Below are 13,735 nucleotides of genomic sequence, written 5' to 3'. Positions count from 1 at the left end.
CGGAGGGCGTCTCTTTTTTCTATAAAGGAGTCAAAAGAAGATTAACAAGCCCAGAGGAAATAGGAAAGTTTACCAGAAGATACAAAGAACTTCAACAAGGAGAGGAGGAACCGAAAGGAGCTGAAGGTGGAACAAGACAGAGGGAGGACTCAGAGCTGGGAGAAGAGGAAGAACAGATTAGAAGAAAGTCGGAGGAAGACGTAGAAGAGGAAGAAGAAGAAGAAACAGAAAGACTCTAGCTAAAAACTTAAATTTAAACTCAAATTTAATTAGTGGTTAAATCTCAAAAAAAAAAAAATGACACTAAAATTATGGAGTTGGAACATCAATGGGATGAACGATAAGAAGAAACGGAACGGTATTGAGCATATATTAAAAAAGAAGAACCTAGATGTCATATGCCTTCAAGAGACACATGTGGCTAAGAAACACAGGAAAATTCTGATCAATAGGAGGCTAGGGAATGAATTTATCTCCTCAGACAAAGAGAAAAAAAGGGGAGTAGTACTATATATTAAAAATAAAATTGAAGCTCACCAACTATTTAAGGATGAGGAAGGGAGAATAATTGCGGTGCGCATTTGTTGGCAAGGTGAAACAATGATAATAGTAGGGATTTATGCGCCTAATGGAAATAAGACACAATTTTTTAGCTCACTGGAAGAAAAGTTATTTGAATATGCGGACCAAAAAATTATTATAATGGGAGATATGAATGATGTGACCTCTATTGAAATGGACAGAGTAAGAAAATCAAAGAACAGTGAAGGAAAACTTCCTAAGACCTTCTTTACGTTGATTAAAAATTGCAACTTAATAGATATATGGAGGTTGAAACACCCCCTAGAGAAACAATTCACTTATCATTCGGAACCGAATCAGTCGTTTTCAAGACTTGACCAAATATGGATATCGAGTGAGCTGACACCAAGAATAAAGAAAATCGAAATTCAGGCTAAAGTTATATCAGACCACAACCCAATAGAAATGGAGATGAAGGGAGTAGAAGAACGGACTTTTAGATGGAGACTAAACGATAATTTATGGGATGATCAAAAATTTACTGAAAGAATACGGAAGAAATTAGCGGAATACTTCTTGGATAACTTAGATAAAGGGGTGAAAACAAGCACGGTGTGGGATGCAAGTAAGGCTGTAATGAGGGGCCTCTTCATCCAACAAAATGCATTGAAAAATAAGATTAAGGAAAAGAGGTCAAAAGAGATTTTGAGACAGATTATGGACTATGAGCAAAAACTGATTAAAAAACCAAACAACGAAAAGATAATGCAGGAAATAAAATCCCTTCAAACCCAATTCGCAATGATAATTAATAAGGAGGTTGAGTGGAATATTAAAAGATTAAGACAAAAAAACTTTGAATATGCAAATAAGTCAGGAAAATGGCTTGCGTGGCAAGTCAAAAAAAGGAAAGAGCAAAATACAATTAGTAAAATAACAATAAATGGAGAAGAAACAACTGATTCGAAAGAAATTAGAAAAGGATTTCAGGATTTCTATGAGCAACTGTATAGGTACAAAGAAAGGAATAATAAGAAAAAAATAGAAAGATACCTAAAAGAAAAGATGGTAAAGAAGATGTCATCAGATCAAAAAGAACAGCTAAATGCCCCAATTCGTAGAGAAGAGGTAGAAGAAGTGATAAAAGAATTAAAAAGAGGAAAGGCCCCGGGCCCAGATGGGTTTACTTCAAGTTACTATAAAGAAATGAAAGACACGTTAATGATGCCGCTAACTGATGTAATGAATAACATCCTAACAGGAAAAGATATTCCCGGCTCCTGGAAAGAGGCCCTTATCACAATCATCCCAAAACAAGACTCGGACCTAACTCAAATCAAGAATTACAGACCCATCTCCTTATTAAATACGGACTATAAAATATTTGCCGGAGTTTTGGCTAAAAGATTAAAAAAGATATTAATAAAGTTGATACATGAAGACCAAGCGGGCTTTCTTCCTGGAAGGTTTATAAGAAACAATACGAGAAATATAGTTAATATCATCGAGTATCTTTCTGATAGATGCGACAAACCAGCAAGCTTAATTTTCTTAGATGCGGAGAAAGCCTTCGATAATGTAATTTGGGAATTTATGTTAAAGAATTTGGAAGCTATGGAGGTGGGACAAAAGTTCTTAAATGGGATAAAGGCAATTTACACAGAGCAGAAGGCGAGACTGATAATTAATAATGTTATTACTGAAGACATAAAAATATGTAAAGGAACGAGGCAGGGCTGCCCGCTCTCGCCTCTGCTCTTCATAATGGTTTTGGAGGTGTTATTGAATGCAATTAGACAAAACAAACAAATTAAAGGGGTAACATTAGGCTTTAATGAGTACAAGGTTAAAGCCTATGCAGATGATGTGGTCTTAACGGTGGAAGAACCTATAGAAAGCATAAGGGCGTTTTTGGATGAGGTGGAACAATTCGGGAAACTTGCAGGTTTCAAATTGAATAAGAGTAAGACCAAGATGATTATTAAAAATATGGAGCAAGATAAGGTTACAACAGTGCAACAACAAACTGAAATTGAGGTTGTCAAAAAGATAAAATATTTAGGTATCTGGATTACCAACAAAAACATCGACCTATACCAAAATAACTATGTACCGGTGTGGAATAAAATTAAAAAAGATCTGGTGCTCTGGACCAGGATGAAATTATCATTCTGGGGAAGAATCTCTATGGTGAAGATGATGCTGCTACCCAGGTTGTTGTTCCTGTTCCAAACATTGCCCATTTTAAAAGGAACAAAGGACTTTAAAGAATGGCAAAAAGCGATCTCCAGATATGTCTGGGAAGGGAAGAAACCCAGAATTAAATTTAAGTTGTTAACAGATGCAACAGAAAGAGGGGGCTTCGCCTTACCAGACATGAGACTTTATTACGAAGCATCATGTCTGTGCTGGTTAAAAGAATGGGTAAAGTTAGAGAACAAAGAGCTACTAGATTTGGAGGGGTATAACAACAGGTTTGGGTGGCACGCGTATTTATGGAAGGATAAAAAGAGAGTGCATAGGGGATTTGGTAGCCACATTTTTAAAGGTCCATTAATAGAGGTTTGGGACAGATATAAAAACATATTAGAACCGAGAACACCACATTGGTTGTCCCCACAGGAGATGATAGGTGTAAAGAAAGTTAACATGAAGGAAAAATGGGGGAAGTATGGAGATATGGTTGTCTACGAAGGAGGGAAGTGGAAAGTTAAACCATACGACCAGGTTAAAATGCTTACACAAGGCTGGCTGCATTATTTCCAGATAAATGAGATGTTTAAAATAGAGGTGAAGGAAAGAGGATACGAAGAAAAAGAATCAATATTCCAAAAAGAGATAATAAATAGTGATTATAAGAACCTTTCCAAAATGTATAAACTACTGCTGGAGTGGAATACGAAGGATGAGGAAGTGAAGTCAGTGATGGTACAATGGGCAAGGGATTTAAGGTATAATATCCAAATGGAAGACTGGGAAAAGCTGTGGAGAGTAAATATAAAGTTTACAGCCTGTACACTACTAAAAGAAAATGTAATGAAGATGCAATACAGGTGGTATATGACTCCTGTAAAATTAGCTAAGATGTACAAGATAGATAATAAGTGTTGGAAGTGTAAACTTATGGAGGGGACGTTTTATCATCAATGGTGGGAGTGCAAGAAAGTTAAAAGCTTCTGGGAGGACATATACAATGAACTGAAAAAGATGTTGGGTTATACTTTTGTAAAAAAACCAGAAGCTTTTCTACTATGCATTATGGGAAAGGATATTAGGAGAAAGGATTGTAAACTATTCCAGTACGCGGTCACAGCAGCCAGAATTGTGATAGCCCAGAGGTGGAAGCAGGAAGAAATGCCAACAGTTGCAGAGTGGAGAGCAAAATTGATAGAATACGCTGAGTTGGATAAATTAACAGGGAAATTAAGATACTTAAAAGATCAAAAGTTTATTGAAGATTGGGGGAAATTTGTGGGTTATCTGGAGAATAAATGTTTTGTAAATACAACGCTAGTGGGTTTTAAAGAGGCACTGTAAAGAACTAACAAGTATTGTTCAAATCGAAATAATATATAAAGGGAGGTATGTATGGCAATATGTAAGGATGGAATGTGATTTAAAGATTCAAATTCGAAGGAATGTCAACGTCGCTGAAGGAAGTCAAAAATGAATGAAAAGTGTTGAAGTTCGGATATACTGTATTTATAATGAAATCAATAAAAAAATTTTAAAATGAAAAAAAAAAAAGTCCTTGGAAGCATGAGACCCATTGGAAATGAGACAGTGGAGCCAATTTGGTGCATCACAGGTGTAGCCAAAATGGTACCCTACAGATGTTGAACTCCCAACTCCCATCAGTTTAAGTCAGCATTGTTGATGGTCAGTGGTGATGGGAGCCACAGTCTAGCAACTCCCAGAGGGCCAAAGGCTCCAAATCTCTGGTCTATTGGCTTGCACAACTTGCTTTCCACCACCAAGCGAAAACAAGTGATCAAACCTCTGGTAACAGCCATTCATGGCTGATGAGTTACAATTGGCTTCTTGGGTGTACAAGTGGTACCTTGGTTCTCAAACTTAATCTGTTTCGGAAGTCCACTCCAGAACCAAAGCATTCCAAAACCAAGGCACGCTTTCCCATAGAAAGCAATGCAAAGTGGATTACGTAATCCGTTCCAGGCTTTTAAAAAACAACCCCTAAAACAGCAGTTTAACATGAATTTTCCTATCTAACGAGTTGATCCATAAAATGAAAGCAATAATCAATGTACTGTACTATAAAATAAATAAGACAGTATTGTAGATGATAAAAATTAAAATTATTTTTTTCCTTACCTGCACTAATGATAGTCATTGTTTGGATGGGGGGCTTTTATCCATTCTGCAGTCACACAATCAATCAATCGGTAGCTGAACTGGGTTCCACACAGTCACAAAAACAGATTAACTGAAAAAACCTCAAAAACAAAAATGCAAATTAAATAGCAAAAACAAAAGCACCAAACTTACCCGTTCCAGAATTCCGTTTGACTTCCAAAATATTCAAAAACCAAGGCGCAGCTTCTGCTTGGTGCAGGGGCCCCAGAAACAATAGCCACATCGGATATTTGGCTTCCGAAAAACGTTCAAAATCCGGAACATTTTCTTCCGGGTTTTTGGCGTTTGAGAACTAAGGCATTTGAGAACCAAGGTACAGTGGTGCCCCGCAAGACAAACGCCTCGCAAGACGGAAAACCCGCTAGACGAAAGGGTTTTCCGTTTTGGAGGCGCTTCGCAAAACAAATTTCTCTATGGGCTTGCTTCGCAAGATGAAATGTCTTGCGAGTTCCTGCGGGTTTTTCCCCCTTCCCCCCCTTTTCCTAAGCCGCTAAGCCGCTTAACAGCTGATCCACTAAAAGCCGCTAAACCGCTAATAGCGCTAATCCGCTAAGCTGTCAATGGGCTTGCTTCGCAAGACGAAAAAAAATCACTATACGAAGAGCCTCACGGAACGGATTCTTTTCGTCTTGCGAGGCACCACTGTATATTGGCCAAGCCAGACTAGTGACATGTACAAATATCCACATCTTAAAAGCACAACAGGGTTCCAACCCTCGAGAGATTTGGTCTTAAGGTCAAATATGTATTGTTAGATCTATTTGATTATTACAAAACTTGTTCACCCGTGCAAGCGGATAAACTCGGGACTGGGATAAAACAACACCCAAGGTTAAACTATGCAAGCAAGCAATGAAACTAGCAAGGTGCCTGGGAAAGCATGTGTTTAAAGGCTTTTTTTGGTATGTGCATGCATACACTTCCATAGCTTAGAGCATTTACCAGACTCAGTTTGGTTCTCAGTTTCTGGGCAAATCCTGCAGCTTGGAATGTCACATATTTCTCTTGGGTAGACAAAAGGGAAATTATTTTAACTAAGTCATCAGAATTGGCCAAACCAGCACATTTAATTATTTCTAATCACCCTTTGTCTCCATTTAGTTGCTTGTGCAGCGCTGCAAGTGGAAGCCAAGTATTGGGTGCGTCAAAAGCAGTTTAGTCTCAGACAGGCATATTCATGCCCAATTTCCCTACAGGCTGTAGTTAAGATTCCTTCAATTACATGCATGTTCAGGAACTGTACAATTCATGACAAAAGGTGCTGCTGATGCACATGGTATATGGACCTCTGAACTTATTTTAATGTGGCAAAAGCACACACTGGTTTTATATACACTGTACACTGGTCAGAACTGCTGCATGGAGATCTCTTTAAAGCACTCCTTGGCGGGGGCCATTACCATGGGATAAGCCTTTTTTGAGCAGCTGATCACCATCATTTGGCTGCTTTGCACCAGGCCACAGCAAAGCTTTCAAGGCCTCTCGATATGTCTTTTTATGGTACATTTCTGATGATTTGTGCCCACGGTCTTAGAGGGACACAATCCCATTTTCGATACTAAGAAGAAGCAAAGATCACCCGTGTCGAAGCAATGATTCTTCAGCATCAGCTTCGTTAGACTGGTCATGTTGTTCAAATGCCTACCGTAATTATCGTTTTCCAAAACAACTACAGTGGTACCTCTGGTTACGTACTTTATTTGTTCTAGAGGTCTGTTCTTAACCTGAGGTACCACTTTAGCTAATGGGGCCTCCTGCTGCCGCTGCACTGCCACCGCACAATTTCTGTTCTCATCCTGAAGCAAAGTTCATAACCTGAGGTAATATTTCTGGGTTAGCAGAGTCTGTAACCTGAAGCGTATGTAACCTGAGGTACCACTGTACTCTATTCTGAACTTGAAAATGGAAAGCGTAATGCTGGTAGTCAACAAAAGAGGTTCAAAGACTCTCTCAAGGCAAATCTAAAAAAATGTTGTATAAACACTGACAACTGGGAAACACTGGCCTGTGAGTGCTCCAACTGGAGAACAGCCTTTACCAAAGGTGTCATGGGCTTTGAAGATGCTTGAACTTAGGACGAAAGGGAGAAACTTGCTAAGAGGAAGGCATGTCTGGCAAACCCTCACCGTGACCAACTCCTGCCCAGAAACCTGTGTCCCTACTGTGGAAGGACGTGTGGATCCAGAATTGGCCTCCACAGTCACTTATGGACTCATTATTTTAAAATGTATCTCTGGGTTATTTGTGGGGCCTGCCTGGTGTTTTTTACATGAGCAGAATGTTCTTTTATTTAAAATGCATCTCTGGGTTATTCGCGGGGCATAGGAATTCGTTCATTCCCCCCCCCCAAAAAAAAATATAGGCCGGCCCCCCAGAAGTTCTGAGGGACAGATGACTGGTCCCCTGCTGAAAAAGTTTGCTGACCCCTGCACTACATTACTGAGTCACTGAAGCTAGCTGAGATTGAAGCCACTACGAAACGAGGTGTATCTTTATTGGCAAAGGAAAGCAGATAAAACCCAGAGTCACAATGATTCAGTGATTTCCCACTCCTGACCCCTGCACCTTGGAGGATGTTACTGGGTAAGGCTGGTATTTTTGCTTTGTCGTCATATGGTATTTGTTAATCATTACTGGTGAAACTGCTCTTCCAAACTGTCTGCTCAGCCTGTCATTCTTCCTTCCAGTTTTCTTCTACAGCAGCTTGTTTACGATCCTTTCTACATGAGAATAAGAAGGAGAAGTATGTGGCTTGCATTTATTTATTTTTTGTAAGTGCCAAAAAAGTACTTGTCACTATATTAAGCCCAGAGAGGCCCCCGTCCCCAAAGGAAACCGAGCTGGCTGGATCTAGTCATGTTGGAGACTTTGGGATGGTTTTGCAGAAAGGCTGGGCGGTGAATTCCTCTCCTACACACATTGGAGTCTGTTGCAAATGATTTATTTACATTGGAGTGAACAAGCCAAGCAGCTTCTTTTCAGGCAGGCAGCAAGGAGGGAGGAAAGGGGGTGACATAGATTAGAGGGGTTGACTACCCACTTTTGACTCTGGTTCCACTCACTGCTATCTTCAGCCCTGTCTACTACCAGCATTTAAACCCTTCCCCCTGTCTAAACCCCCAGGCAAGAAGTTGACTCACATTGTGATAAGAGATGACGGCTAGGTGTCTGACACATTGTTGGCTGAGAGATACGGTAACCACGCTCTCCAAATATTAATTCAGTAATTTTTGAGGACTGAAATAAATGAAGAAGATGCCTTTGCTGGACTTGATGCGATGAAAATGCAGACTTTTATCATCCCATGGGCTCTCTGCAGGTAAATATGGAGAGCTCAGGGTTATATTTTTATTACACACACAAAACAAACAAGGTAAATTAACGCTGAAGTGCCTTTTGTCAAATTGTCTTTCTGAATTCTCTCTTGATCTGCTCGGTGGATCAGATCCTTAATGGCTCATTATCTGTCAGGGAGAGAACAGCTAAATGGATGCTCCATATACACACAAAACCAATTTGTCTCTTGGCCAGACTGCGCTTCCAAGGGCCCACCCACACAACCCAAAGGACAACCTGGAAGGCGCTGCCAGCAACCCTTCCAAGAAAGCAGCCGCAACAGCCAGGCATGTGGGCCTTGTTCTTGCATCATGATGCTAAGGCCTTGCCCTGGTCATCCTTTGTGGCTGATCCCGGAACAAAACTGGACAGAGAAACTCAGAGAGTACCATCAGGGCCCCAGGTCAGGCCATTCACCAGGTGTTAAGATTAGGGAGGAATGAATCTATCCATTGCAGTTTCTCCTAGTTTTTCATTTTCCCATTCTTTAATTCAGTTTTAAACAGCAGCTTGCATTTTTTTAATTAATAGTCATGAAAAATCAGCAAATTTTAGTGCAATACTTTCCTAATATACGTGTTCCTCACAACAATTTTCCAATGATAATAATTTTTTAGATATACTGTAAGCTGCCCGGAGTGGCTGGGGAAACCCAGCCAGATGGGTGAGTATAAATAATAGAATTATTATTAATATTAATATCTCATCCTTCCTCTCAGAGGCACCCATGGCATTTTTATTTTTTCCCCAAGAAAAATATACAATTTTATGCATACCTTATGCTAATACAGTGGTATCTCATTTTTTGAATGTCTCCGTTGACGAACATTTCGGTTTTAGAACACCGTAAACCTGGAAGTAAATGCTTCAGTTTTCTTTTTTTTTTTTTAAATAATTTTTATTAAGGTTTTCCAAATTAAAACAAATTAAATCCAATTTATAAACTTTTTCCAATAACTAGGACTTCCCCTCCCCACCCCCTCATGTATTCCAAATCTTCCAAATAAACAATTAGGTTCAACAAATTCTTATCCCCAAATTGCAATCATCCTCCATTACCCAGTTTAACGTAATTCCCATCCCCCTAAATGCTTCAGTTTTCAAACACACCTTGGAAGTTGCACATGCCATGCAGCTTCCGTAGTGAGTTTTCCATATTGAGGCTTCCGTATGGAGTTTTCAGTTTTTGAACATTTCAGAACTCAAACGGTCTTCTAGAACGGATTACGTTCGAAAACCAAGGTACTACTGTATATGCATTTTTCTACACATTACTTAGTTTGCAAATTTCACTGCAAATTTTCGAGAAGTGTGAATTTCAAAGAATACATTTCGTCTTAAGAAATGTGTGTGGGTAAGTTTGCATTTAAATGCAAACTGAATCGAATTTATCCCTCATCCCTCTTGATGGTTTTGTCCCTTTTAAAGTATGAGGAATGGCAGCCTGGATGAAGGCTTCCTTCGTGGAAGTCCCTGAACAGTACAACTCCCTCCCCACAAAGGTGTGTTTTGTAAAGGGCCATAGTAACTCAGTGGCAGGACATTTGCTTTGCATGCAGAAGGTCTCAGGTTCAATCCCTGGCATTGAATTGGAAGGGATGGGAGAGACTATCTGCCTGTAACCCTGGAAAGTAACTGCCACCATAGCTGTCAAGTGTCCATTATTTGGTGGGACAGTCCCTTATCCCAGCGCCATGTCCCGCTGCTGTCCCTTATTGATGATGTCCCTTAAATAAGCTACTGAAGCTGTCCTTTGTCAACAACAAATTGTTGCTGCTTTTTTGTGTTGAATATATGCTATATGGTAATTTATTGACCTAATAGGTATCTAAAGCCATTTGCATGCAACAAAATATGTATTTTATCAAAGTTATTGTTGATCCCTTATTTTGGCTGCTGATCCCTTATTTTCGAGGCTGCCGGTCCCTTATTTTCAAATCTGTAAATAGTGCGGTATGGCTGCCACTCGGGGTAGATAGTGTGTCTGGCTCAGTAAAAGCAGCTTCTTATGCACCTTCGTTGTATAATTTTTACCACATGCTGAAGAAGCACCTCTTTACCCCGGCCTTTAACAGTTAAGATACTTAAGTTTTTATGGGATCCACCTCTTTGGCTGAATTTATATTGTTCTGTTCCATTTGGAATGGTTTTATGCGTCATGGGTTTTTGTTGTTTTCATAATTGCAGATGCTACTGTTGTAACCTGCCCTGGGACCTGACGGCGAAGGGCATGTAAGGAATCCTGCACATATATACACAAAAGAAAGAAATAACACGTGAGCAGGGATTTTTCTTGCATTATGAAATCCAGACCCGGCCCAACATTATTATTATTATTGGCCACAGATGGGCTGGTCTCTGCCTGTTGGTGCAGTGCGTGCAGTGGCTGAAAGCTGGAGACAAAAAAGGAACATGCATTGCTTATTTATTAATTTCACTTACGAATGGCGTCCTTATGAATAACTTCAAAGTGATTTCACAATGAAAGAAAAACATATATAAAACAATTACATATATAAGAACAGTTAAAACACACAATGAGTCATGATTTAGCAGCAGTTTTATGAAACAACACCAGATTACAAAAATGTTAACAATTCTATATTGTATTTTTAATTAGTTAATTATCATTGTTAGGATGATTAACTATTATTAAGTATTAAGTATTGTTACTATCGGCTCTGGATCCATTCCAGTCCGGCTTCCGCGCTGGTCATGCGACCGAGACGGCTCTGGTCACCCTAACAGATGATCTCCGCAGGCAGCTGGATCGAGGCGGGTCGGGGCTGCTGATTCTTCTAGACCTGTCAGCAGCCTTCGACATGGTCAATCACGAACTCCTGGACCACCGCCTTGCCGACGTGGGGATCCAGGGCACAGTCCTTCAATGGCTGCGCTCGTTTCTCTCTGGTCGGGGACAGAGGGTGGCACTTGGGGGGGAATTGTCATCCCGCCACTCCTTGGTGTGTGGTGTGCCCCAGGGTGCAATACTCTCCCCGATGCTTTTTAACATCTTTATGCGCCCCCTCGCCCAGCTTGTCCGGAGTTTTGGGCTGGGCTGCCATCAGTATGCTGATGACACCCAACTCTATCTGTTGATGGACGGCCACCCGAACTCGGCCCCAGACACACTGATCAGATGCTTGGAGGCTGTGGCTGGATGGTTACGTGGGAGCCCGTTGAAGTTAAATCCTTCGAAAACAGAGGTCCTCTGGCTGGGACGGGATGACATGGGACTGAGGGGGCAACTCCCATCTCTTGCGGGGGTGCAATTAGTGCCAGCACCGTCCGTTAAGAGTTTGGGTGTAATCTTCGATACCTTCCTCTCCATGGAGGCGCAGATTGCAGCTATAACAAAGGCGGCATTTTTTCATCTCCGCCAAGCTAAGCAGTTTGCTCCTTACCTCTCTCGCCCTGACCTAGCCACTGTGATCCACGCGACGGTCACCTCCAGACTGGATTATTGTAACTCGCTCAACGTGGGGCTGCCCTTGAGACTGACCCAGAAACTCCAGCGGGTGCAGAATGCCGCAGCGAGACTCCTTACGGCATTCTGCACCCGCTGGAGTTACGGGGTCTTCCCTTAGAGATCACATTCATCCGGTGCTATACCAGCTGCACTGGCTCCCGGTGGAGTACAGGATCAGGTTTAAGGTGCTGGTTTTAACCTTCAAAGCCCTATACGGCCTAGGGCCCTCGTACCTACGGGACCGCCTCTCCTGGTATGCCCCACAGAGGAACTTACGGTCTTCAAATAAAAACACCTTGAAGGTCCCAGGCCACAGAGAGGTTAGGCTGGCCTCAACTAGAGCCAGAGCTTTTCCGGCTGTGGCTCCAACCTGGTGGAACGCTCTGTCACAAGAGACAAGGGCCCTGCAGGACTTGACATCTTTCCGCAGGGCCTGCAAGACAGAGCTGTTCCGCCTGGCCTTTGGTCAGGGCGCAGCCTGACTCCCTCCTTTGGCAATCTTTACAAAACTTTAGTTTATGGTTGCCATCAATTTTGATATTAATTAATTTTTATAATGTTTTATAATGTTGTACTGTTTTAGTGTTGTTAGCCGCCCTGAGCCCAGCTTCGGCTGGGGAGGGCGGGATATAAATAAAATTTATTTTTTATTATTATTATTATTATTATTATTATTATTATTATTACTATTATAAAAATGACCCAGGGAAAAAAATTATTCTAGTTGTCTGCAATCCTATATACTTTGTTTTATTCAATAATTTAAAAAATAAAAAACTAAAAACTAAAAAGTTACATATATGAAAACAATTTCAAATCCAATGCAGTTACTGACTGTATTTATTATGACACATATTTTTAAGTTTACTCCCATATTTGTATGTGTTTCTATCTAGAGAAAAATAGATTAGGTTGTTTTTCCTCTTATTTTAATCTTGTAATTGCTGTAATTTAAATTGCACTGCAGAGATTTCCATTTCTGATCATGGTGTGTTCAGGAGTGTTTTGGGGTGTATGGGGTGTTACAGTAGATGGGACATGCAGTGGCGTAGCGTGGGTTGTCAGCACCCGGGGCAAGGCAAGTAATTTGCGCCCCCTAACCTGTGGGTTTGCGCCCCCTAACCCTAACCCTAACCCTACCCCTAACCCCCAGATGTTGCACCCGGTGCGGCCGGCCCCCCCTGCACCCCCCACGTTACGCCACTGGGGACATGTCATGCTTCTTCTGGGGTAGTTTGTCCACCTTTGGTCCCCACCCTGCACTCAGCTCTCGTCTGTGGCTCCTAGAAGCTGTCAGCATGCAACCGCGTCACACCCCGGGGAATGGCTTTGACTGGTAAGGGTAGCCAATAGATCTCAAACCCTCAGTGAGTTTGGCATTTCCTCTGCATGTGAAGACATCTGCCAGTAGATTGAGCAGACGAGACCAGTCATGGGTCCAATGGCCAAGAAGGTGTTTTCTCCACGTGCTGTAGAAGGAAGTGGGGTAAACCTGGGAATGTAGCCCATCTAAGAGAAGGAAAACTGACCCTAAAGCTCTGCTGCCTTGCAGGTTGTCTTCAGAAGAAAGGGCTAAGGAGTAAACCCTACACAAATCTGGAGTGGAGTCCCTAAGGTGGTTGGATGGTGCCTTGTACCCCTCCTTTCAGCAACTCCTGCAGCCAAGCTGGAGCCCAAAGCATGGCTCTGCTATCCTTTGGACCACATCAGCTGAGGACCTCCCTGCACACTGTCCTGGCTTCTGCAATGGGGAAGTCACTTTGGTGCTGCTAACACAGGGATTTGACTTCACTTCTGAAGGCACACTCCATTGTCTCTCGAGACAGATGGATGCCAACAAAAGGGGGTGTTTTTGGTGGTGGTGGTGGTGAATCACAGCAGGGGAAGAGAGAGCTAACTCTCTTCTCCCCAGTTGTAACCTCTTTACCCAAAATCACCACCCACATTTTGTAGTCAACATAAAAAGCCTAGATAGATAGATAGATAGATAGATAGATAGATAAAATTTCAAGGGGAAGGGGGGGTATTCCAGAG

At 41.5% G+C, this 13,735-nt stretch overlaps 1 long non-coding RNA gene across 1 annotated transcript; it reads right to left on the bottom strand.

Moving 5' to 3' along the window:
* Positions 1–8,116: 8,116 nt before the first annotated feature.
* LOC309350458 lies at positions 8,117–12,736 on the bottom strand. Its single transcript, XR_014160395.1, has 3 exons — positions 12,389–12,736; positions 10,338–10,904; positions 8,117–8,209 (listed from the first exon to the last, which is right to left on the bottom strand). It is a non-coding gene; the product is annotated as an uncharacterized lncRNA (long non-coding RNA).
* Positions 12,737–13,735: the final 999 nt, after the last annotated feature.

Source organism: Podarcis erhardii (genome assembly GCF_964252035.2).
Source record: "Podarcis erhardii genome assembly, chromosome: 9".
Taxonomy (NCBI): Eukaryota; Metazoa; Chordata; class Lepidosauria; order Squamata; family Lacertidae; genus Podarcis; species Podarcis erhardii.
The sequence above is the reverse complement of the archived record's forward strand: the minus strand, read 5'-3'. Positions and strand labels throughout refer to the sequence as shown.